Below are 27,727 nucleotides of genomic sequence, written 5' to 3' on the forward strand. Positions count from 1 at the left end.
TGTATTTTATAATTACCTCATTACCTAGGAGTAGTTGAGAGAACCTTATGCACTTTCAGGAAAAAGTGTGATTGTAAAAAACTGAATTCATTGTAAATCAGATAAGGGAGCTATACCTTTAGAAAAATTCAGAGAGGAAGTTAAAATGAAACTAATACTTTCTCAACTGTAGTGAAAGATTCTGTTCTCTTCATAACATTGGGCATAGAGTAAATTAAGAGAAATTAAGTAAGAGGACAATCTATTCACTAACAATAGAGTATAAGCTTCTAATCAAGCTTGGAATCTCTAACAAGATTCGTTCCTAGTAGAGCTCTTTGTAAGACCCTAACCAGTCAGTTTTCTATTATTGTAGATAGTTAACTTGTGAGTACCATTTCACCGTGGTTTTTACCTATTTGGGTTTTCCACGTATAAACACTTTTGTTATGGTGGATGTTCTACTTTATGTGCATTCTATTATTTCTTTTTGGATAGCATGCATTTTGTTTAATTGCTTGGTTAAATTCATCTACTGGTTAGTGTTTAAATTAGTGAGTATTTTGGTGTCACTTATTCACCCACCTCTCAGTGCTTTTCAAGTCCATCAATTGGTATTAGAGCCTAACTTCTTTGAAGCCTAACTGCTTAGAAGGGAATCTTGAAACTACTATGGGGGATAGAAGCTACTTTGAGATGGCTAGAAAGCTAGAAGCTAGTAGAAATGAAGTTGAATCCCTTAGGGGCAAACTAAAAGCTTCTCAAGTCAAGAGGAGAGAGCTATCTGAAAAACTGTTATAAATATCTGACAATAGTTCTTCAAACAAAGCTAATATTGATGCTTTATTAGAAGAAGTTGAAAAGTTGCAGGGTGAGAAATTGAATCTAAGGAGAGAACTAGAAGGTCTCACTATCCACATGAGTCAGGAACTAGAATTTGGAAGAGCTGTTGAAGATTTTATCAAGGAAAGAGATCAAGAGATTCTAAAAATCAAATGGGAAAGAGACACCATGCATGAGGACTTAATAGCTGAAATAGTAGAAAAGGAGAACTTAAAGCTAGACCTTGAGTTGGCATCATCTCTAAAAGAGAATATATCTAAGCATAATGAAGACCTTGTCAATAAGATTACTAAAGCCAATGAGAAATTGGAAAAGTTTGTCAAAAGTTCTACCATGCTGGAAGAACAAATTCAATCACAGAGAATGAAGGGTGATATCTTTGGACTTGGCTTTCATACAACTAAAAAAGGTGAATCCTCTGGTACAAAGAGAAACTATCCAAAGAATAAAAATGCTTCTAAAGTCAATAAGACTACCGGTAAGAAGGATTTTAAACCTGTCTTCTTTGTTTGCCATAAGCCTGTTCATACTGCAAATGTTTGTAGGAACAAGCCTAACAAAAATCTGGGCTATAATACTGATGTAAGGTATGTATCTAGAAAGTTTGAATGACATTGATACATGTATGGAATGTATGGGCATAAACATATTGAGTGTAGATATGGATCAAACAATCCTATACCGCACATGCATCCTAGACCATATGGTGACCGGACAAGGAATCTTGATAACCGCATGAATAGGAACTGGAAAAGATCCTATGACAACTAGTTTAGTCCATTCAAAATTGAAAAGGTAACAAATTTTGTACATACCTTTTGCAATAAAATTGGTCATGTGGCTATGAGCTGTAGAAAAAGAATAGGAAAAGGAAATTCAGGACCCTGGAGATCATTTGGTATGGTATGTTACCACTACAACAAACAGGGGCACCTGGAAAAGTTTTGCAGAACTAGAAACATCAAACTGGTCAACTCTATTAAGGATCAGAAAGGCAAGCAAAAAATTGACATTGAGGAAACAAGAGAAGATATGAACCAGACATGGAAGAAGAAGAGCAAAGAATTTCCTATAGAAGAAATCATTCCTTCACCCAGTGAAGAGAATCCAACACCGGTGACTTAAGCTTGTCTAAAATGACTAAGGGGAGTGTAATGGTAAAACATATTTCGGACCCCTTTTGTAAAATAAGTGTAAGGATTCCCACATATACTAAGAGGGGGGGGGTGAATCAGTATCTAACTGGTGAATAGATTTTCTTAACTTAAAACATGTAGAGCATATTATAACAGTGTACTAGTATGAAAGAAATAAAAGCAACCACATAAGAAACACACCATAACACAATGTTTTAACGAGGAAACCCAGCGTGGGAAAAACCTCGGTGGGATTTGTGACCCACAATATTCACTTACTGGCCAATAAGAGAATATTACTTACAAGAGGGGCCTGCACATGCAGGAAGGCCAAGTTCCTAGAGCTCACTACTAAAATGGGAAGTCTCACTGACTTACAATGTGGATTATACAAATCTAATAACTTGTATTGCTTTACAATAACATCTTCAATACCAGATTCAATACCAGTTTCTGCTCTGTTCTTTACATATACCCTTAACCTAAATTTCACATAATAGGTCTTCCTTATTTCGCTTATCACTTACTTACAAAATGTTCTACAATGACTTCTTATATATATAAGTCATTTTACAATGATATCAAGTCGGCTTACAAAGTTTTTCAAATAATAAACAAAATATAGTATATCAAAAATCTTGTCGGCCTCTATGCCGGTGTGCTTCCTCTATCTGTGTTGGTGCCTATGTTCTGAGTGCCAGTGTAGAGTGTGTTTTGCTGATGTCGGTGTAATGCCTTGCTGGTGCCATAGGATTGTAAGGTTGCCATCAATGACAAAACCTTCAATCACCTACAATGTCTCATTGGAGTGTGCATATGCCAACAATAAGCGGGAAAGATTTTTTTTGAATTTTGAATTTTGGTGACTTTTTGTTTACATGTTATGAACCGGTATTTCACTTAAGTGGTGAATTTAGGGTTTGTAACCTAAAAGTGTGAGCATTTATTGTGGTTAGTAAAATGGATAAAAGCATGTTTTGCCTTATCATTTTTACCCTAACCCTTTTGAAAATAAAATGAAGCGATTGCAAAGCAGAGCGAGATTGTCATGGTGCGAATTGGCAAATTACTTTGTGATTAAGAGAAATCAAGTTGAATCAAAAGCTACAGAGAAGCGAATGAGATTGCATTTGAATAGTTAAATCGGGAAACTAAACGAAGTGCAAGACAATTAGGTATTTCTTTGTACACCACCTCGAATCTTGTTTATCTAGAATGGCATCTACGTCTAAGTCTATAGAGAGATTATTGATCACTACTGAGCCTGAGGAAGCTGTAAAGGTAGAGGAAATAAGGTCTTATAATGCATTGTCACAAGTCCCAAGGTGATTTGTCCAGCTATATTGATTGTAAAATTGAAGATTTGGGAACTCTTCACATTTATACTCAGCTAAAATCACTCTGTATTAAGGAAGGAAAGATTGAAGCTAAATATGCTAGGGTTTTTGAAAAAGGATTCCAAAATGCCACCTACCTTCTTGAAGATGTTGAGGAAGATCACATTAGAATAATCTTGAGTCAAGTCCATGGAGAAAATATGTATCTAGAAAGGACTCACACAATTACCAAGGAAGAAATTAGGGTTGTAACGGGGTATTTCTCAACCAGTAAAATTCTTGAGCTGAGGAAAATTTCAAAAGACACTGTCTTCAAGCTAACCAATTCTACCTATGATAGGCTTTCTTTCTTTGTTAACAATATTAGAGATCCTGTGGTGAAACTTGCAGCCATGGTGATAGGCTATCGAGTATTTTACTCCTATACACTTAATAGTGTTCCATCCACAGCAATTCATACAGCTCATAGTATGATTGTTGGAAATGAAGACTATGATATATGTGAAGCTATCTGAGTCCAACTATTTCTAAATTTGAAATCAATTAAAAAGGACAATACTAATAAGTTCAAGTTTGGTCAGCTATTTGTTGGGTTATTTTTCTACTTTCAGAACTTTCTACCAGGTATAGGCGACATTGAATGGTCCAAAGAACAACCAGTCAATGCTCAGATAAGGAATAGCATTAAGGTTGTGAAGAATACCTTTTCAGCTACCACCAATAGGTACTTTAATGAATTTCAGAAGAAAATGAGCTTGAGAATGAGGATACCTGAAGATGTGGTAAGACATTTTGAAAAAGACATAATCTTCATGGTTACCACTGACTTTTTCTTAATGCAAGCAAGAGAACCTAGAGAGGAAGAGATGGAAGATATGAGCTATGAGGTTAATCATGACTTACTGGTTGGCTATGCTAATACCCTATTAGCATCACCTATAGACAAAAAGAAGGAAAAATTGGACATCTTAGCAATCCAAGCTGCACCTGCTGAAACCAGTACTACACCTGTAGCTAAAGCTAAAGGAAAGAAAAAGAAAAGTGATGAAAAATCTCCTATGAAGAAAACTATAAGGGTGACTTAGAGTGTCCTAATCAAGAAGGAACCAGCACCTAAAATAATTGAGAAAAAGGAGAGTGCACCAAAGAAGAGGAGGAACACAAAACTAATTTTGCAACCAAAGTCCGAGGGAACAGAGTCTGAAGAAAAACCTAAGAAGGAGAAGGCAATTGGAAGAATACCTAACAAGGTACAGGTAGTGCCAAAGGCAACTACAGCATTAGAAATTGCCACCTACAAACTTGACACAATATTTAAGAGAACAATGAAGTCATTGGGAAGAAACAGGTTTGAAAATGTTAAAGAACATTATGATTCTTTTACTCTAGATGAGCAGAAGCAAATACTCCAATAGGTAATAATCTTGTTGAACCACTACTATAGATTTTCACATGATTTAGAGATAGATATTTTAGTATCTTTGTATAATACTTTGTTAGGTAAATGGGAAGAAGCCACTCAGTTGGAAAAGAAGATTATTGATGAAGTATTGTACAATATTTTCCCACATTATCATCAGATGGAATTAGTGCTTTGACTAAGGAATATAAAGTATATTTTGATTTTAAAATGAGGAGATTGAAGCTCCTTAATGGAAAAAGGGTAGTTATTGAGTCAAAAAGTCACCAACTAGCCTGTGTAATCAAACAAAGGGAAGATAACCTCCACTCTATCAATAAGGATGAAACCATAGTTGATGTCTCTCCACTGGAAATGGATATAGAGGAAATTGTTCTAGCTGATATAGTTTATCAAAACAAGAAGATGGATGACTTTGCTATTCTTGTTGCTGAGGACATTCAAGATATAGTGGACCTATCTAGAGACATTACTACACCAGATATGGATCATCCCACAACCACAAAATTATAAGATACGTAAAGTGATCAACTGGGTAATCAACTAAAAGAGGTCAGTAAATCGACAACTGAACAACTGGAGAAACCCCAATCTCCACTGGTCATAGAGATCACTCAAAAGGAGTCCACTATAGAAGCTGTTACTCAACAAGTAGAAGTTACAATGGAAGAAAATAAAGAAAGAGCCATCATTAAGTGTATACCCCCTGAACTGGCAAAGCAAAAACTGCTTGATGATGATGATGAAAACTCTTTAAGTATTTTAGGTCCTATCAATATGAATACCTTGAGTGAATCTAAAAGGATGAAGATTGCTAATGTTATGCAATCTCGTTCACATAAGAAGAGGTTGAAAGAACAAAGAATTGAGGAAGAGACAATCCAAAATGTTGTAAAAATTTTGTCTGGATTACTACTAGAAACCTATGTCGCACATCTTCCCACTCCTATCAACAAAATTGGTTAGTTAGTTATAGAGGCATCTAATCAAATCAAATCACTTGAAGATGTTGCTCAAATATCTACTAAGAAGAGCCACAAAAAGGCATATGGAGATAAGCTAGCTAAGCACATTGAAAATTGAAAAATGGCTTTATCTCATAATGGCAGTCTATTGAAGAAAGCTATTGAATGTTGGTATTTTGGATATGTTGATATGGTTTTGTCATTGATGTCAACACTTGTCAACACTTATTAGCACTTAGAGATTTGGTTATGTTCACCAACAAGTTAGTGATGCATGCACAGTCACCGGTATTTGGTTCACTGGCAGGTTATATTGTTCACCGACACTTGGAATGACTTGGAGCCTACTTAGTTATGTCGAAGACATTGTTTGGATACTTTGTCTTGGTGATTTGTTCATTGCTTTTTTTGGGTTTGCATATTTTCTATTACCAGCAAATAGGTCCAAGTTATGCACCGGCAAGCATATCTATTCCAGATCAGCACAACACATCATGGAGATGATTTGTTATTATTGTAAATGCATTGAGCTAACATCATGCATCATATATTATTTTATTTGTAATTGATTTTAATGTAATATCTTTTAGTGAGCTAACCTACTCAATTGGTCTTAGGTTATGGTATAAATGTAAGATCTTATTTGTGAGATTAAATTACACAAGGATAGGATTGAAAAAGGGATTGTACTAAGGTATATGTGAATATAAGAAGAGCTATACACACATACATCACTCAAGATTGAAAGAAGGATTGAAGAAGGCATATTAGAGCTAAACCAGTACTGAATCTAGCATATGAAGATGCTATTTTGAGTAGTACATTATCATTGGATTTAACCATCCAATTGTAGTCAGCGTGACTCCCATTTTATGATTAAGCAGTGAGCTCTAGGCACTTGGCCTTTCTACATGTGCAGACCCACTATTGTACACACATACTATCTGTAGTAGTATCATCTAATTGTGGGTGAGGTTTCCCACCATGTTTTTTTCCCTTACAGGGTTTCCATGTAGAAATATTGGTGTTATGTGTTGTGGATGTTATTGCCTTTATGTTTCATGCATTAATCTTTACTGGTACTACAATCAACTGATAAACTATCTACCAGCATGAAGTTTGGTTTACCGATATTAAGCATTAAGTTTTGGTTAAGTTGATTTTGGTTTGAATTTAGTTGACAAGTGATTCACACCCCCACTCTCAATTGTCTCTGAGACCTAACAATTGGTGTCAGAGCTTAGTCCTCTTTTTGCAAAAGTTTAACAGGTTGAGGAGATCTAATGTCTTCTAACTATTTTAGGAAGGACAGTCCTAAAATTGATGGAACTAACTATGGCATATGGAAGATTAGGATGGAGACACATTTGAATTGTATTGGAAAGGACATTTGGGAAGTTACAAAGAATGGTTATGTTGCTCCTACTCAAAGTCAACCTAATACACCTACTTTGGCTAAAGATGAGGAAAATGATTGTAAAGCAAGAGAAGCACTTTTTAGTGCATTGTCAGATCAACAAATCATGGAATTATCAGATAGATCTACTACTAAAGATATTTGGGATGAATTGGAAACACTGAATGAAGGTGATACCATAGTCAAAATTGCAAAAAGTGAATTCTTTCATGTCAGGTATGAAAATCTGAAAAATGGAAGAAGATGAAAGGATTTCTGCTTTTATGGAAAGAGTAAATGAAATTGTTTTGGGTATACAATGTTGTGGAGGAACCTTAAGTGAAGATGAAATTGTTTCAAAAGTTTTAAGAGCATTGCCATTGATATATAAAATGAAAGCAACTGCTTAAATGAATTGAGAACAATCCCTAATACATTAGTAACTAGAGACACTTTGGTTGGAAAACTTTCAGCTTTTGAACTAGAGGAATTTGGTCATGTTGCTACTATAAAGATAGATTTAGCTTTGAAGGAATCAACATCATCTGCATCATCATCATTTGACAAATCTAGTTGGAAAGCCATTTATGCAAGAGAACTTGAAGAAAGCAAGAGAGAAAATGAAGAACTTGAAGCACTATTTGCAAGGAAAATGCCTAAAGGTCCAATTGGAAGTAAGTATGAAGGTAAAGCACCCTTTAAATGTTTTAACTGTAATAAGATTAGTTATATGGCATCTAGGTGTCCTGATAGACATGCAAGATTGAAAGAAGAAGCTAAAAGAACATACAAGACTAACCCTGAATATCAGAGATACAGATTTAAGAAGAATAGAGACAAATCCTGTTACCTTACTGATGAAGGAGTCACTAATGATTTTGATGAGGATTGGATAGACAATGGATGGGTTTTTGTTCCTATAACAGAAGATCAACCGACACCTACTGTTCAACTGGTAGAGAAGGCCCTAGCAGCTAGAATTAAAGATAAGGATGAATGGATCATTGATTCAGGATGTTTACATCATATGACTGGTGATACAAGTAAATTCTTAACTGTTTAGGAATACAATGGAGGTCTAGTGAGATTTGGAGATGATAAATCTTGTTTGATCAAAGGAAAAGGGACTATATCTTTTGATGGTAAGCACAATACTGATGATAATCTTTTGAAGGTTTGAAGCATAATCTTTTGAGTGTTGGTCAATTAGTTGAAAAAGCATTTCAGTTACAATTCAAGAATGGAAAATGCAAAATCATGAACAAAACTAGTTTGGAAATTGCAACCAGTAATCAAACGAGACGTAATATTTTTTATTTGAATAATAGTGAAAAGACATGCCTGATTGCACATATTGATGAAAATTGGTTGTGGCATAAGTGATTTTGTCATGTAAATTTTGATTGTATTTTGAAAATCAGTACAACTAAGGTAGTAAGAGATTTACCTAAGATTTTTAAACATCACATTCCGGTATGTAAGGAATGTCAATTTGGAAAGCAAGTTAGAGAATCTTTTAAGAGTATTCCAGAAAAATACACTAATGTTCTTGACTTAATTCATACCGATTTATGTGGTCCAACAAGAACTAGAAGCTTACAAGAAGATAGGTACTTTATGCTAATCATTGATGACTATTCTAGAATGTGTTGGGTTACTTTTCTCAAAGAGAAATTAGAAGCACTTGGGAAATTCAAGCTATTCAAGGTGAAGGTAGAGAATGGAATCAGTAAGAAAATCAAATGTTTGAGATCAGATCAAGGAGGTGAATTCACATCTAAGGAATTTTAATACATTCTATGAAGTGAATGGAATCAGAAGACAGCTATCAGCACCCCAGACACCCCAGCAGAATGGAGTTGTGGAAAGGAAAAACAAAACTATCTTGGATGCAACTAGAAGTATGTTATCAAAAGAAAATATACCTCATGTATATTGGAGAGAAGAAATGAGTACAATTATTTACACATTCAACAAAGTTCACATCAAAGGTGAAATCTGTAAGACCCCTCATGAACTATGGTTTGGTATTACTCCTGCTCTTAAATATTTCAGAATATTTGGAAGTAAATGCTATATTAGAAGAGATGAGTATATTGGAAAATTTGATCCTAGAATTGATGAAGGAATATTTTTTGGTTATTCATCTAAGAGCAAGGCATATAGATGTTTTAACAAGAGATTGCAGAAAATTGTTGAGAGTACAAATGTGAAGATTGATGAACAATTTAGAGGAAATTCAAGGTACATGGACTCTAAACCAGCAATAGAGATAATATCATATGAATGTACATTGAGTACACCAATACAGAATGATAATCCAGTCACACCTACATCATCTTAAAATTCCACAATCACTAAGGAATAACAGCAAGCAAAGACACCCTGGTATGTAAGATTGAACCACTCTGAAGATAAGATAATTGGAAACAAATATCAAGGAGTTATGGCTAGAGGAAATTGATAAATGAAGAGGTATGTTTTATTTCTCAAATTGAATCAACATCAATTAATGAGGCATGTGAAGATAAAGTTTGGATTAAAGCCATGGAAGATGAATTGGAACAAATTGAAAAGAACAACACATGGACATTAGTTCCCTGGCCTAAAGATAGAAATGTAATTGGGACTAAATGGGTATTCAAAAACAAACTTAATGAAGATAGTAAGGTAATAAAAAATAAAGCACGACTAGTGTGTAAGGGATATTCACAGAAAGAAGGAGTTGACTATAATGAAACCTTTGCACCGGTAGCTAGAATTGAGGCAATCGGATTATTCTTGGCTTTTACAGCACACAAGAACTGCAAAGTATATCAGATGGATATTAAATGTTCATTTCTGAATGGAGATCTTGAAGAAGAATTTTATATTGAACAACCTGATGGATTTTCTTTGACAGATGACAAAGATATGGTTTGTAGGTTAAGGAAAGCTTTGTATGGGTTAAAGCAAGCTCTTAGAGCTTCATATGCTAGACTGGATAAATATCTTTTGAAGATTGGTTTTACTAAAGGTAATACTAACAACAACTTATATTACAAAGTAACTAATGATGACATCTTGGTTATAGAAGTTTTTGTTGATGATATAATCTTTGAAGGAGAAGATGGACTATGTAAAGACTTTTCTAATGAAATGCAGCAAGAATTTGAAATGTCTATGATTGGGGAGATAAAATTATTTTTAGGATTATAGTTTTAACAGACTGATAAGGGTATATTCTTGAGTCAATTTAAGTATTTGAAGGAATTACTAAAGAAATTTGGCATGGAAAACTCTAAACCGGTTAGCACGCCTATGACTACAACTGATAAATTATCATTAAGGGATGAATCAAAACCTATTAATCCGACTAGATACAAGTCTATGATAGGAGGTTTACTATATTTGACACAAACAAGACCTGACATTATGAATGTAGTATGTATTATTTCAAGATTTTAGAGTAATCCTAAAGAAAATCATGAATCAGAAGTAAAAAGGGTTTTCCGGTACTTACAAGGAACTACAAATCTTGGCTAATGGTATCCTAGAGATGAAAACTTTGAACTATGTGCATACACAGATGCAAATTGGGCTGGAGATGTAGATGACAAGAAAAGCACCACCGGTGGAGCATTTTTTCTTGGTAGCAGATTAATTTCTTGGTTGAGTAAGAAACAAAGTTGCACATTTTTATCAACAACAGAATCAGAATATGTTGCAATAGCAACTAATTTCACACAAGTATTAAGGCTTAAGCAAATGTTGAAGGACATAAAGGTAAAATGGAAGGAACCTATAATAATTTACTGTGATAATACGACAGCAATTGATATATCTAAGAATCCGGTACTTGACTCAAAAACTAAACATGTTTCTATCAAATTAAACTTTCTAAAAGAGAATGTTGAAGCAAAAGAAGTGAAATTGGTTTATGTGAATACTAAAGAGCAGATTGTAGATATTTTTACTAAGACTTTGCCTAAGGAGACTTTTGAATATCTCAAAGAACAACTTGGGGTTATACCACCATCGATAGAGACTTAGACAGTTGATGTTTGTCATCAACCGGGAGAATTAACAGAAAATTTTTTTGTTCCGGCTTTGATGAGGAGAGCTACTTCTTAGGGGAAGTAGTTGGTATTTTGTATCTGAAACTAATTTTTGTATTGCTTTGGCATTTGATGTCAAAGGGGGAGAGATATCTATGGAAAAACACATGAAAAACACATTAACCCTTGGGGGAGAGATTGTTATTTTGGGGAGAGACTATTTGGAGAGATTGTTGGAGAGTTTGATTACTCTTTATATTTGTATTTTGATTTCTGGTAAATGATCTCTTTGGAAGATTGTTGGTTTTTGGTATTTGGCATTTCTATTTTGGCACTTTGATGGTTTTTCCATCTTGTGTTGCCATCAATGCCAAACGGGGAGATTGTTGGTATTTTGGATATGTTGATATGGTTTTGTCGTTGATGTCAACACTTATCAACACTTATCAACACTTGGAGATTTGATTATATTCACCAGCAAGTTAGTGACTCATGCACAGTCACTGGTATTTGGTTCATCGATAGGGTATATTATTCACCGCCACTTGGAATGACTTGGAGACTACTTGGTTATGTTGAAGACATTGTTTGGATACTTTGTGTTGGTGATTTGTTCATTTCTTTGTTTAGGTTTACATATTTTCTATTATCGACAAATACATCCAGGATATGCATTGGCAGACATATCTATTCCAGATCAACATAGCACATCATGGAGATGATTTTTTATTATTGTAAATGTATTTAGCCAACATCATGCATTGGATATTGTTTCATTTGTAATTGATTTTATTGTAATATCTTTTAGTGAGCTGACCTACTCAATTGGTCTTAGGTTATGGTATAAATGTAAGATCTTATTTGTGAGATTACTATATGCAGGGATAGGATTGAAAAAGGGATTATAATAAGGTATATGTGAATATAAGTAGAGACATACACACAAACATCACTCAAGATTGAAGGAAGGATTGAAGAAGGCATATCAGAGCTAAACTGGTACTAAATCCAGCATATGAGGATGCTATTTTGAGTAGTACATTATCATTGGATTTAACCATCCAATTGTAGTCAGTGTGACTCGCATTCTGTGATTGAGCAGTGAGCTCTAGGAACTTGGCCTTTCTACATGTGCAGACCCCTTATTGTACACACATACTATCTGCAGTAGTATCATCTAATTGTGGGTAAGGTTTCCCATCATGGTTTTTCCCCTTATAGGGTTTCCACATACAAATATTGGTGTTATGTGTTGTGGATGTTATTGTCTTTTTGTTTCATGCATTAATCTTTACCGGTACTGTAATCAGCTGATAAACTATCTACTAGCATAAAGTTTGGTTTACCACTATTAAGCATTAAGTTTTGGTTAAGTTGATTTTGGTTTGAATTTATTTGACAACTGATTCACCCCCCCTCTCAGTTATATCTGGGACCTAACATTGAATCTGGAGGAAAGTATCTTTCCTCTACCTTCAATATTACTTTCTTTGATTCTGATATTTCTAAGAATCAAGTTGAAACTAAGTAGAAAATTGAAAGGTTATGCAAGGCATATATCCCACTCTAGGACTCCATTCATGTCTTTAACCAGTCTATAGATAAACTACATGACAGACTAATCAGGAATGATAATGAGAGAGCTAAGAGATTTCAATCTCTAAGAGAGCTCAAGAGTCAACTCACCTCACAAATTGACATTCTTCAGAGAGCCTACTCTAGTGCAGAAGCTATTCTTGCTACTCCTGAAACGTGCACACTTGACTCAATGGAAGAATTATATTCTCATCTATTGTCTACCTTAGAGTATAGAAATAACATACCGAAATCATGGCAGAATACTCTATCCTAGATGAAGCAAAATTTCAATCATATTTTCATGAGAATAGCTAATGCATGAATTTTTTGTTTCAAATTGTAATATATGTTGAACTCTTTGATACAGAGTTTCTATATATATGTATATATTTTACTTTATAATTTTTCCATTGTTGTTAAAGGGGAAGTAATAATATGTATGTTTGTTTTTGAAAATTTTGTATTTATGCATGCATTGAGGGGGAGTATTGCATTCAAGCGAGTATGAGTATATATGTGTAAATATGTTGTGTATGCACACTTAGCGGTATTGTATTACTCAAAATTTTCTAAGTGTTGCCATCGATGCCAAAGGGGGAGATTGTTGGCTTGATGATGATTATAATGTATTCATCACTTGTTGTCATTGATGAAACACTCACACACATATATGATAACATTGACTACTAGTGTAACTTCAATTAGTTTTCACTATGAACCGGTATGTTTTAAGGTCTATCTTAGACTGATACTTGTGTCAACCGATATGTGCCTAAGAGATAACCTATGGTAACATTAAGTCGGCATCAAAATTAGGATGAAGATGAAGAAGATGATCAAGTGGAAGATTCCATAACAACGATTCACCAGTTTTATTCCAATCAGTATTAAACTTCTCTAACCGATATCTTCTTTTGTGATGAGTTACCAACACCGTTTGTTTAGCAGTCATTTTTGTGATGAGTTATGCTTAAGATGTCTAGATTCACTGCACCTAGGAAATTGTGTTCCTATGGCTGACATAAGGTTTTTATGTTTATTTAAAGACATCTTAGTGAATCATTTGATGATGATAAAGAAAAGGAAGAGTTGTTATGTGAAAAAGATTTTGTTGAAAGGCGATAAGTGTTAAGATGTAGGGAAATGTTGAATGTACTTAGAAGGATCTAATCAAGCAAGTTTTGTGCTACTCAGAATAGATCAAACCATTCTTGTTGTTATCTAACCATTACAATGGATTCAAATCCCTTAACCAGGTAAGCTCTAACAAGATTCATTGTACAAATCCTCTAACAAGGTGATCCATTAGTTTGGATTCTCAAATCCTTTAGCGAGGTTACTCCTAACAAGATAGTACTCATGACAGGGTATAAGCTTCTAATCAAGCTTGGAATCTCTAACAAGATTCGCTCCTAGTAGAGCTCTTTGTAAGACCCTAACCGGTCCATTTTCTAATACTGCAGATAGTTAACTTGTGAGTTCCATCTCACTGTGGTTTTTACCTATTTGGGTTTTCCACGTATAAACACTTGTGTTATGGTGCATGTTCTACATTATGTGGATGTTGTTATTTCTTTTTGGATAACATGTATTTTGTTTAACTACTTGGTTAAATTCATCTACTAGTTAGTGTTTAAAGTAGTGAGTATTTTGGTGTCACTGATTCACCCACCCCCCCTCTTAGTGCTTTTTAAGTCCATCAATAAATTCCATAAAAAAGGTACATTTTCCATGTGTGATTTAGTGATGTTTAATTATTTTTGTAGTGACACTTGACACATATGTTGTAGGATGAGTTGGCATTGTCATGTCCCTTTTGAGAAAATTTATTTTACCAATGCATATATTTTCAATTATCCTAAAATGGTCCCAAGTAAACCTTGGATAGGGAGCCATTAGAAAGGTCAACTCAGGGTTGACCCGTAGGTAAACTTTGGGTGGACTTCTAGGGGGTTAAACTAACTCCTAGGGTCAAGTTAGGGTCATTTTTAGTGGGCCATATGATGTACCTATGGATGAAGGACAAATTTTTCATGTGTCCACTCCCTAGAGCTTATTTAAGCTCCCCAAAAATTGAGTTTCCCAAGTTGGCCGAATTTCATCTTTAGAAGAGCCTTCCTAGGTCAAATAACCCTCCTCATGAGTGGCTTTGGTCTTCCCCATTCCTTTTACCCTTTTTGAGGTGTCTTGGCTAGAGAGTTTGTAAGGTATTGGGAAGACCAACCAATGAACATTCTTCAACCTTCCCAAGTGAGTTGGAAAGGGTGATAAGTGTCTTCATAGGGAATAGTTTGGGAGAGAGAAGTTTGATCACCCACTCTCCATTTTGGAGATTTAGATTTTGTTGAGCAATTTTTTGGCAAGTTTTTGGTAGAGGATAGCATGTATTTTGTTTAACTACTTGGTTAAATTCATCTACCGGTTAGTGTTTAAAGTAGTGAGTTTTTTGGTGTCACTGATTCACCCACCCCCCCCTCTTAGTGCTTTTTAAGTCCATCAATAAATTCCATAAAAAAGGTACATTTTCCATGTGTGATTTAGTGATGTTTAATTATTTTTGTAGTGGCACTTGACACATGTGTTGTAGGATGAGTTGGCATTGTCATGTCCCTTTTGAGGAAATTTATTTTACCAATGCATATATTTTCAATTATCCTAAAATGGTCCCAAGTAAACCTTGGATAGGGATCCATTAGAAAGGTCAACTCAGGGTTGACCCGTAGGTAAACTTTGGGTGGACTTCTAGGGGGTTAAACTAACTCCTAGGGTCAAGTTAGGGTCATTTTTAGTGGGCCATATGATGTACCTATGGATGAAGGACAAATTTTTCCATGTGTCCACTCCCTAGAGCCTGTTTAAGCTCCCCAAAAATTGAGTTTCCCAAGTTGGCCGAATTTCATCTTTAGAAGAGCCTTCCTAGGTCAGATAACCCTCCTCATGAGTGGCTTTGGTCTTCCCCATTCCTTTTACCCTTTTTGAGGTGTCTTGGCTAGAGAGTTTGTAAGGTATTGGGAAGACCAACCAATGAACATTCTTCAACCTTCCCAAGTGAGTTGGAAAGGGTGATAAGTGTCTTCATAGGGAATAGTTTGGGAGGGAGAAGTTTGATCACCCACTCTCCATTTTGGAGATTTAGATTTTGTTGAGCAATTTTTTGGCAAGTTTTTGGTAGAGGATTTTGGCTAAGTCTTGAAGGAGAAAGATAGGGGATTTGGGAAGCTCTTCTCTAAAGGATTCCTCACTCTTTTGTTGGCAGATTTGGGGTTGGTTATTTTCTAATTCTTGTATGTTTTTGTGTTGTTAAAAGTTTTTGTTATAAGATAATTTCAATTTGGTTACTTTGTGTGTGGAAAGATTGTTGAAGTTCTTCCCTATGAGTTTTCCTTCTTTTTGTTATTGTGTTTCCTTGAGTTTTGTTTTTGGGAGTTTTCAAGGACAAACTCACCCTTGGGAGGGTAGAGTGGCCTTAGGGTGAAGGGCTATTTGATAGCCTATGAGTGAGAGGATCTATTTTGAAGAGAGTGAATCACAAAGGATTTTTGTGACCCTTGTTGCATTGTGATTTGTTTATGCAATGGGGGTCATAAGGGGAGTTTTGTTGTCTTGTATGCCTTGGGAGAAATAACAGGTTATAGGGACAAGTTTGGAACTTGTGGATGTGTTTATTTGCAGCCTTGTTATGACATTATGTTCTCTACTTGCAGAATTCTCCTCGAGGTACATAGTCCACTCTCACCCCACTTGAAAAGTCACATATGTGATGTTGTTGAGCCTTGGGTTGGGAGTGTGAATGTTATGAGTTTTCTTCTTATATGTGTTTGAATGTGTGTCTCCCATATAGCCTTGATTATTGTGTCTCCCATATAGCCTTGATTATCCTAGCTCGAGGATGGATTCTAGTAAACCTAGGTTGGGAGGCAAGCCTCCATGGTCACAACCCTAAAGTTTTTATTGCAGGTTGCTTAGGAAAAGATTTGTCTTGGGGAAAAGATTTGGAAGGGAAAGCTTTCAAATGATTCTATTTCTTATTATATTTAGTTACAAAAAGAGCATGTATTTGGCAAGCCCTCATTTAGTAGAAATGAGAGTCTTGATTTTGTTATTTACCTATTTGTATAAAAGAAATCATGATGTAATAAATGTATTTATCTTGACTAGTTAATTCAAATAAATAAAGAGAATAGAAAGGGCTTTGGGATTATTTCTTTGTATTTATTTATTGCTTAAAAAAAAAAGGAAAGAAATTTGCTTATGTTTATTAGGTAACGAATAATATGCCTGTTGAAGATGGAAAGAAAAATAGTTGTATATTTAAGTAGTTTCATTTTTATGTTAATCTACAAAAGGATATGTGTTAAAAATGCAGAAAGAGAGAATACTTTTAAAATGCTATATTTGAATCTTCTAGAAGTTTGGTCCTTGTTGTTGTTGATTTAATAGATTTGAAAGAAAAGTTAGTAGCAGCTATAAATAAAATTATTACTGCTATATTTCCTAATCTGAAAATGCAGGTAGAAGTAGAAAATATTGTAAATCTAGATATTGTTATTTTAAACCAAATAGGAAACTATATGTTAATAAAAGAAAACAAGATTTATTCTATTTTGTTTATTTATCATACCCATTCTAAGTTAGAGTAAGAGAAAATAATAGTGCAGATTTAAATATTTAAATTATGTGTAAGTTTTATATTCTAAATACCCATTATGTAGCATCAATCTAATCTATTGTTAAAGGGGTAAATCTAACAAGACATTTGTTGGATCTAGTTTAAAAAGAAAAAATGGAGTTCATATTCATTTAAATGAGGATTTTACATGCATTAATATTTTGACTAAAATGATAGCATCATTTAAAATTGTACAGAAATATTTATTACATTTAGTATTCTGATTTAAAATAACATATTATTTAACCTATGCAAATACAATGCAACATTTTATATTTTGGTTTAACAGATCAAAATATTTAAATCTGAATATAAACATAATGTGCATAAGAATATATATATATATATATATATATATATATATATATATATATATATATATATATATATATATATATATATATATATATATATATATATATATATATATATATATATATATATATATATATATATATATATATATATATATATATATATATATATATATATACTCATTTATATAAATAAATATAAATATATACATATATGTAAATGTATATAAAATATACATACTTTTGGAATTTATTCCCTAAACTCTACTTATGCCTTTTGACTGAATATATATATATATATGTATATGTATTATATATATATATTATATATTATAATAAAAACTGCCTTTTGAAAAAAATAATAATAATAAAAAAATTTGCAAGTAAAATTTAGGTTTGGCACGGCGGATGGGGTCGAGGAGCCCTGCAGGCCATGACCACATAGTGGTTTGCAGGCCACTGTGTGTGTCGTGCCCCCTATGCCAAACCCCTAGCCGCCCCTTCCTCGTGTTAACCTCGGGAGCTCTAGGGTAGCTTTGCGCTGCCGCGTCCTCTGCCATGGCGTGACCTCCTCTGCCATGGCATGAACCCCTCTGTGTGCCTCCTCGTTGACTTTTCTCATACCTACAACATCAAAAAATTCATCCACCATAAAAATATTTCATGGTGGAATCCTAATCCAACCTAGGGTTAGGGTAAAGGTAATATAAAAAAAAAAACAAGAGGAAATAGAATAGGTTGTTCTCTTTTTTTTTAGAGAAAGAGGAAACCCTAAATAGGGTTATACCCATAGGTTCTTTTAATAAGAGAATAAAATAATAAGGGAGGGGCTTGGAATTTTAAATAAAAGGGGAGGGAAAAGATTGGTTTTAAAATTTAAAATGGGGATTGTCTCATTTAATTTAAGATATTGTTTTATCTAGTTGACTTTTTATTGAGATCATAATTAAAATTGGGAATTGATCATTTATAGAGAAATAATATACTCTTTTGAGTAAATTTATTAAAAAGGTTTATTGATGGGAATTTTATAAAGTTTCATGCTTAAATTTAAACCAAGAGGTAATGTAAACATTGAATATTAAATATTTAATATTTAATGTTTGGAGGAGTAATATTTAAAGGCTTATTAGAAGAAGTTGTAGCTAGGGAAGAAACATATTGGAGACAAAAATCTAGGGAAGTTTGGCTTTTAGATGGGGATAGAAATACAAAGTTCTTCCACTCTTCCACCGAGCTAAAAAGGAGTCAAAATAGGATATTTTGCATAGAGGATCCCAACAGGAAGTTGTTTACTAAATCAGAAGACATTTCCTTAGAGGCAGTTAACTTTTTTAAATCATTACTATCCTTGGGGGGTGGGTGTTGTTCAAATGATTTTATTTCTGATATTCCCTCCTTAGTGTCCCTTGAGGATAATAGGATATTGATTTCTCCTTTCTCTTTAGAAGAAGTCAAATGTGCGGTTTTTGATATGAATCCCGACAAGGCCCCAGGGCCGGATGGGTTTACCACTTTATTCTTTCAAAAGTGTTGGGACTTTGTGGGCAGAGATGTCCTCTTGGCTCTTGAATAGGCTAGGAGAAATAAGTCAATCTTAAAAGAACTTAATACCACATTGATTTCTATTATCCCTAAAAAGGATGTCACTAAGACCTTTGCTGATTTTCATCCTATTGCTTTATCCAACACCCTATATAAAATCTTTACTAGGGCAATTTCCCTTCTATTGGCAAGAATTCTTCCCAAAATCATCTCCTTAGAGCAAGGTGATTTTGTTCCCTGTAGAGAAACACCAAAGGGATCTATTGTGTCTCATGAAGTGCTACATTCTATCTCTATTCAGAGGGTCTCATCCATGATTCTCAAATTGGATATGATGAAGGCCTATGATACGGTTGAATGGGGGGATTTAGGTTGTGTTCTTCTCAAGTTAGGTTTCTCCAAGGCTTGGGTAAAATGGATCAATGATTTTATTTCTTTTGCAAGATTATCAGTTTTAATCAATGGTTCTCCTTGTGGTTTTTTCTCTTCTTCTAGAGGACTGAGATAGGGGGATCCTCTGTCCCCTTTCCTGTTTATACTTTTAGTTGAATCCTTTAGTTGGGCAATTAAGGCTGCAAAGTTAAAAGGATTATGGAAGGGAATTGTGATCCCTAGGGTTCCCATCCCTATTTCACATTGTTTATTTATAGATGATACTGTTCTTTTTGGTCAGGCTTCCTTGAGGGAGGCAAATACTATAAATGAAATTATTCAAAAGTATGCAACTTTTTCTAGCCAAAAAGTGAATGTTGAGAAGTCAAAAATATTCTTCCTTAACACATCATAGTTAGTTTAGCAGAGATTGCAATCCTTTTGGGGTTTTGAACCTAGTATCCCTCCTTGTAAGTATCTCGGTATACCATTTTTTATCAAACAAGACAAAATAACCTTTTGGGATAAGCTTATTTATGTCATCTCAAAGAGGATTTTATCTTGGAGCCACAAATGGTTAAGCCTTGCAGGGAAAATTGTCCTGATCAAATCTGTGTTGAATGTGGTCCCTATTTACCTTATGTTAGTGTTAAAAACCCCTAAATCAGTGATGGTGATCCTATAGGACACTCTTAGGTTCTTTCTCTGGAATAGTAATATAGATGGGAGGAAGAAACCACCTCTAGTTGCATTGGATAAAATCTATTTGCCCAAGGATCTGGGGGGTATAGGAATTAGGAACTTGGAAAAACAAAATCTGGCTTTGGGAGCTAAATTGGTCTAGAAGTTGTATGATAATTCTGATTCTTTTTGGGCACAAATCATGTTTGCAAAGTATTTGAATAATGGGCCTAGGGAGTATATATTTCAAATTTCAAACTTACCTTTAGGATCGGTTATGTGGAATTTTATTTGCAAATGTAGGAATGTCATTTTGCCACATCTTTCTCGGATTATTCATAATGGGAAGAAGGTTAGATTTTGGGATAAGGTGTGGAATGGTCATACTGCTTTATGAAATATAAGGGATTGGTCCCCTTTGATATCTACTCTTTCTTCCCTTTAGGGGGTCTTTGTGGTAGATTACATCAAGGTAATTCATAGTGGAGATCTTAAGTTGGCTAAATGGAAGTCCATTGAGTTCTTGGATGTTGAGAAAGATCTCAAACTACATTATGCAAAGGTTTTGGAAGAGAGAATGATTATCCTATCTAACTCCAAAGATGAACTTGTTTGGACAAGGAAAATCTCGGGCAAATATATGGTTAAAGATGGATATAATTATCTTGTGTTTGTTAAAGACTCATCCTCTTGGCCACATAATATTTTTTGGCATTCGACCTATCTGCCGAAAGCTGGGGCTTTTGCCTGGTTAGCAGTTTAGGATAGGGTACTTACAGGCATGTGCTTGGTTAGACTTGGTATCCCTAATGTCTTTTCTTGTATGTTATGCAACCAAAATTTTGAATCCTCCTCTCATCTTTTCCTTCATTGTGATTTTACATTTCAATGTTGGTAGTGGCTTTTTCATAAATTGAATCTGACTTTTGTTATAGGGAAAGATCTCATTTCTTACTTTAGAGCCTGGCCTCTTCTACTTGCTTCATCTTTCTATGCTTGTCTTTGGATCGTTTCTCCTTCTATTTTAGTCTGGAATGTTTGGTTAGAATGGAATAATAGGATCTTTAAAAAAACTAGCTCTTCTCTTGAGGAGATCTTAATGAAAATTGAATCTTCTATTTCAGAAGTTGTCTTGACTTATATCTTCAGGAACCTAGAAAATCTTTCTTGTTTCTCGCACTGGGATAGTAGGGTGACTAGGGTCTGGAAGTTGTTATCTATCTTGCCTTCTGATGGATCAATTTTGAAAAACAATGATGCTTTAACCAAAAGAAATGTGGCTATATGGAAGCCTCCTCCTCATGGGCATTTTAAATTGAATTTTGATGGTGCTTCTCATGGAAACCCTAGTTTGGTAGGAGTAGGTATGGTGATTTTTGACCATCATGCTAATATTGTCCAGGCTAGATGTCATGCTATTGGGTATAAGTCCAATAAATTTGCATAATTTAATGCCCTGTCTCAAGGCTTGGATATGGCTATATCCTTGGGAATTAAGGATCTTGTAATTGAAGGGGATTCGATGGTAACCATTCAATGTGTTATGAAGAAGAAATCTAACTGTTGGAAATTACAATATGTTCTAGATTTAGTTTTACAATAGTTGGCTTTTTCTTATTCTGTCTTGATCACTCATTGTTTCAGAGAAATTAATAGAATTGTGGATTTCTTGGCAAATTTAGCCATAAACAATAATGCCAATTTGTATGATATAAATATGGAGGAGATTTTGGCTTCCCTTCTAAAATATCAGCAATAAGTCTTTTTGGTTCTTCCTAAGTATGGATATCATAAAAAATTTAGTGCCCTTATGCCCTGAGAGGTAGGCATGTTTGATGTATATGGGCAGGTGGTAATGATGCTTAGTAGGCAACTCCTAGTTGGCTATTAAGTATGGTTATGATTTGGCATAGGCATCAAGGATGGGTACCTTTTATGGTATTAAGGTGGTGCCCTTTCAGCAGTCATGTTTTGGCTTGTTTACTTGCTCTGCTCTCGCACGAGTGTTTTAAAGATTTTATTGTTACGTGATGTACATAGGGAATATGATTTGTTTGTATTCGGTCACATTTTTTTGTGTTGTGATCATGGTGGGATAAGTAGTTTGTTATGTGGCATTGGTTGGGATATGAAGTACTGCTTTCTCCAGCAACCACCATCATGCGAAGTCCTTCATTTATGTTGTATCTTGCATAAGCTTTAATCTTTCTTTAAATGCATTGTAATCATGAACTAGTGTGATTTGACCGACTCACATTTTTGGTGGTTGTTGTCTTTAAAAGCTCATATCATTTTCACTATAGCAGTAAAAATTTGAATTGATCTTGTTGGGCTCTTTTCAGATGTCGAGTGTTATTGCTCTTTCAAGATATAGGATCATTGTTGACTGCCAGATTGAGGAGGATAATGAGGTTCTGAGTAATAATTATGAAATGCTTGGGAAGGTGTTTTGTTTTCTTACTCTTCAGGTGGATTTTGAGGTTCCCAGGTTGGTGGGAACTCTCTGGTTGCAGTCTGGTCCTTCCTTTTCTAGCTCTGAGATTTTGTCTCAATTTCTCACTGTTTGCCATGACATTTTTCTTGATAAATATTTGCTCCAACTCTTGGTTCATGCGTTCATTTCTCCCTCGATTTTCTCCTAGGAGCTTGTTAGGTCTGCATTGGATAATTATCATTTTGAGCTGGGTTCTTTTTATTATGGGGGCTTTCTCCCTCGTTCTGATCTATTGGATAATGGGAGGTGTGGGGAATTATTGTTTGAGTTGAGAATGGGTTTATTATGTGACAGATTGGTTGACATTTTGAATGCATTTGAAACCTTGTTAGAATCGGTTCCCTCATAGTTTGTGGATAAAGCATTGGTGGTGCTTATGGGTTTACATTCTCTACTATCTTTTGGTTTTTTGGCCTCAGCTCCTCTACGGCTAGAATTTCCCTTACAAACCATCCCTCCTTTGAGCATGGATAGAGAGCCTCATGTTGAGAGCTCAAGTTCTTGGTTTCATATTTAACAATTTTATGCAGATATCTATGGGTTGATGTCTTTTTTATGTAGGGTTTTGAAAGGTTTCTATGCTCAAATTTTGGTGAACTTGGGAAGCTTTGATGCTAAGAACCTCTTCTACAGATCATATCTCATGGGCTGGGTGGTTGTCTCTCATGTTTTTTTGGGCTCATATGGACAGTTATATGTATATCTTTGAAAGTCATGTAATGGGAGGGTGATCACAATCAGATATGTAATTGGGTGTATGGGGTTTTTTATTTTTTGCATTTTTGGGTCACAACCGGAGGTCTTCTTGTGGGTTCTTTCCTATTGGTATGCCTTTTGAACCCGTTTGTATCAAAATTAAAAATTAATAAAATATAGTTTAGTGGCTCTCCCACTTTTATCGAAAAAAAATAATATTTAAAGGCTTATTTAAGTTATAAAAATACATTTTGGAAATTCAAATGGTATACATTAGTTGGAATAAATTAATGAAGGTTATCAAATGATTATTATTGATTTAGTGAGAGGGTATTGTAGTGGAATAATATACTTTTCTAAAATAAGTTAATGAACTTGATCTTGTGTACTTATTTAACCCTACAAGAACCTTTTATTAAATAATTTAATTATTATAATAATGTTTGGCACTTTAATTCTAATTTCTCAATTAAATAATAATAATACATTGAAATCATGTTAATATTGAATTAATAGATTTAAGAATTAATTAAGTTAAAAATGAAGAGATTATAATATCAACGAATGGGGGAAACTTGATATTTGATAAATAATTATTGATTCAAGAAATTGTATTAATGTCAATTTGGTAGAATTTGGGCCATTTAAATATCATAAAATGTAATTAAAATTGAAGGGGTTTTTGAGCAAATATATTTAATATCTAAATGGATATTATCCTTATAAAATTTATTTATTTTTTTTGATAATAGGAGTTATCATAATGGTTACCTAAGTAAAATCTAATCCTATCGCTTAGGAGTTAAAATTGAAAATCTAAGACTTCTAGTTAAATTTTAATTCCTCACTCACTTTAGAAACCCATTTTAATATCAATTAAGATTTCATTTGGAACAACTTGTTTATTTGTCACATCTAATTAAGCATAGGTTGCATGTAATTACGTGTTCAAAAACAAAATTTGTTGTTGTGTTTTTTGCCCAAAAGTTTGGGCTTGACATTTTGGTATCAGAGCCCTAGGTTCATACACTGGTGAACATGGGCTACATTCAACTTACCTGAACTGAACTATGACTTCAAAGTATAATACCTTGGTGGAGACTTGTGAAATAACAAAGTGAAAACATAATTGAAAATTCTTTTTAAACCAAAGGATTAACATATATCAATTCAAGGGGTTCCTAGGGTCACCAAAAGCCCTGAATTTTGAAACTTATTAGTCATAATGGTTATGGCATAATAAGACCCCAAAGGCTACAAAAATTTCAAAATATATATAGGAAAATATTTTTGATAATGGAATTTAGATCATTAGTAGATATGGGGTTTCCATTCAATTGGAACCTAATTGCAACAATTGCCCTAATCAATCAAGTATGAGGAGTTAATTCTTCAATAGAATACCTCTAATGATAACTAAGACAATACTATTCGTCGAGTATGTTATTGGCATGGGAAGTCAAGTAAGCTAATTAGACATGAGATGAAGGTGCAGTAAACAAGATAATTGAGACAGATACAACTCAAGTTAACTTTTTAAGCTATGCAAAATTACAGTGGTTTGAGAACCAGGACCGCCATTGAAGGCACCAATGAAGAAGAGTTAAGAGGTACTCTTGCAATCTCAGAAAGAAGCATTAACCTATCCTAATGAATAGGTACCTTAAGTGTGTGGTCATGCTAGGTTTCTTATTAAGAACATTTTTTAGAGAATTCTCGTACCAATGCAAGAAGCTAGTGTTGGATAACCTTGAAGATAACGACTGAAATGGTGAATGAGAATCTCCTTGATAAGTGAACCCTAGTAATACTATAGATGAATTGAGATAAGAAGAAAGGAGTCATGAAACTCTTAGGTTAAAACATGTAATTAGAATAAACCCCAAGTTCTTCCGTAAGTTAGAGAATTGGGGAGACAAGTAAAGTATAGTCACAACTAGTTCCTTTATGGAAAGATAATTTTGAGAGGACTAAGTAAATGACAAAAAGGGTAGAGATGATTTGGGAACCATGCAAAACCCCTATTAAAGTAAAATGAGTGTATAAGAATCATTATCTAATAATCAAGGAGTGATTAACTTATATCCATTCAGAACCTAAGGAGAAAAGTGCAACCCAATCATGACTAGTAGCTAGATGCAAGACAGTATGGAACTCAATTCAACTACTTGGCACAACCGAAGTAGGTTTGTGAAAATCATGGAACTCAAGTGTGAAAGTATGTGAAACATTAAATATTGATGAGACAACATCCAATTGGATAAGGCTTTTGGCAAGATAGTATAGCAGTATTATAAGACCAAAGTTCTAATGAGAATTAGTTGGCAGTGTAAGATGTTTAATAAGGACAATGATAAGGATCCAAATTATGTGGTTAGATAAGGGAGAACATGGAAATTATGGGAGTCTTAAGACATTGGTAATTATTGGACACCTTCAAGTTATGTCATAATTAGGTAACTTGATAATTACAATGATAAGGTGGTTTATTTGGAATCAAGATAGTCCAAAAGTTGTGATATGTTGGAATCGGCTAGCAAGTAAATATAAAATAAGTAATATGGAAAGAGATAATTTCTTTTAAAATTTAAATTAAAAAGGTGGCTGTTGGTTTCTATGTTGGTCACTTCTCGAGTGCACCCCCCCTTGTTTTCATAGTTGCATAAGTGGAGTAGGAGAGGGTAAGTTGATTCTTCGCATCATTTGAGAATGTTCATAGTATATGTGGAGTAGGAATTAGTTGTCAACTGTTATTGATTTTACTTGACAATTATTCCACCCCTAATTGTTCTTAACCATAAGTGTTAGTAATCTGGCAACATTCTCCTACTTGATGGGAACAAATGGATGATTAGAAATGAAAATACAAGAGCTAGCAAAAGGTGCTAAGAGAACAGATGATCTCCCTAGTGAAATCATATGATTGCATTATATGAATCCTAAGTGGTTCTAAGTATATAAGTATCAATTTTGTACCCAACTATCAACCCCGTGAGTAAGAAAGACATAAAAGTGTCGATGCATGAGTTACCATGTATCATTGAACCAAGATTTAGCATATTAAGATATTTAATGCAAAACCTAGAAGAATTGATGAAGAATGGTAGAGTTAGTAAATCACCAGTTAGAATATAATTATGAACATTAATAACCTTGAAGGGATAGAAGGTTATATCAGAAAGTGTTGCTTGTAATAGCAATCACGTGAAGGATAAATGGAACACAATCTATAAAATGATTGCTATCTCTGGTGTAATAGATATGTCATAATAATAAGGAAATATAAATGATCTAAAAATGTTAAGAGTCTAATAATCACTTCCTAACACACTCAGGACATGTGATCTTGAGTAATGTATTGTGGTTACTCCCTATAGTGTGGCTAGGATGGTCACCTTGTTTTGAATTTTGATTCAATAGTGTTTCAACTTTCTTTGAATAGTATATTGTGACCTTGGGGGCAGTACTTTCTTTTATATTTCTTTTTATGGATGGACCACTAAATTTATGTTTCTTTTCATTGGAGCTATGGCACTTGCCATGTTGCTAATTTTAATACTTTTTAATTGCCAACATTTTTCTTCTTTTGATTGGATTTGTCAAGTGTAACTTTTACTTTGATCTTTTCAATTGTCAAATGATCATTTTGAATGTTCATATAGCTAGCCCTAGTAATGTGTTTTGATTAATGTATATCATGTTTATTGAACCATTGATAGTGTGTCAAGGGAGAATACCGCAAGGAGTGAAATTAGGCTCAAGGAATAAATAAAGAGTATTATATCAAATTAGGATAAAAAAAGGAATATCCTCTTAAATAAAAATGTTTTTCCAAGTAATCTAAGCGAGAAAATTAATAACAAAAGTATGATCTAGACCTAATAAATTGTGAAAGTGTTGATAATTGTAGACCTGCTAATTTGGCATGTGTATGGAGATGATGGCGTGGATGATATCTAAAATAAGTATAATTATTTTTTTTCATTACTCCCTTAGAATGGGATTGTTATATACCTTAATATTTGGGTTTGTGATTAATGTAACCTTTGTGACTTAAACCTTGGTGCATAGAAGTCTAAACATTGTAAGCCTTGAGGTAGAAAACTAACCTATTAATGGGAAGATTTGAAGAACTTAAACTTGGATATACCTTGTTTCCTTATGATGTGGAAAGAAATCATGCACCTAGGGTGGTTTAACAAATATGTAATTAACACCATTATGAGGCACCTTGATGTAAAATAAGCAGATTGACTTTGGATAAA

Source organism: Cryptomeria japonica, chromosome 10 (assembly GCF_030272615.1).
Source record: "Cryptomeria japonica chromosome 10, Sugi_1.0, whole genome shotgun sequence".
Classification (NCBI taxonomy): Eukaryota; Viridiplantae; Streptophyta; class Pinopsida; order Cupressales; family Cupressaceae; genus Cryptomeria; species Cryptomeria japonica.